The sequence below is a fragment of the Gigantopelta aegis genome, chromosome 3 (genome assembly GCF_016097555.1).
Source record: "Gigantopelta aegis isolate Gae_Host chromosome 3, Gae_host_genome, whole genome shotgun sequence".
NCBI classification, from domain to species: Eukaryota; Metazoa; Mollusca; class Gastropoda; order Neomphalida; family Peltospiridae; genus Gigantopelta; species Gigantopelta aegis.
Window position 1 is genome coordinate 25,454,098 of NC_054701.1, and position 497 is coordinate 25,454,594.

The following is a 497-nucleotide window of genomic DNA, read 5'->3' on the forward strand; positions in this document are numbered from 1 at the left end:
CGATTCTGCTGATATCTAACTGTCCTTGCCTGACTACTGTCTGGTTAAATCCACTCCATGATGGACATCGTTTTGGATCGGATACAAAATAGTTGGCCAGCCACATCGTGTCAAGTGATATAGCAAATTTAAGAATTGGTGGATCAGGGTCAGGAGGTTCTGCAGGGCCAATGGACACTTGCTTGAGACCTGGGCTGCTTGGCTTCTTGTACCTTTTGAGTGGTATTTCTGTAAATCTACCAACATTAACAGCCAACCGCACTGTAGTTGAACGAGGGAGTTGTGGTTCAACATGGTCACCAGCAGGAGTGATGCCAGCAATGCCACACATGGTAAATTTCAAGTCAAGCATTAAAATAGATATGAAACATAGACAGTTTTTTGTATCATTCATTCACAAAGATTCTGCACATGCTGAAAATAGAAAATAAACGTTAATTTCTATACATTGATGCGTAGATAAAAATGTGTATATTTCCTCTTTGTTGGACCTTAAT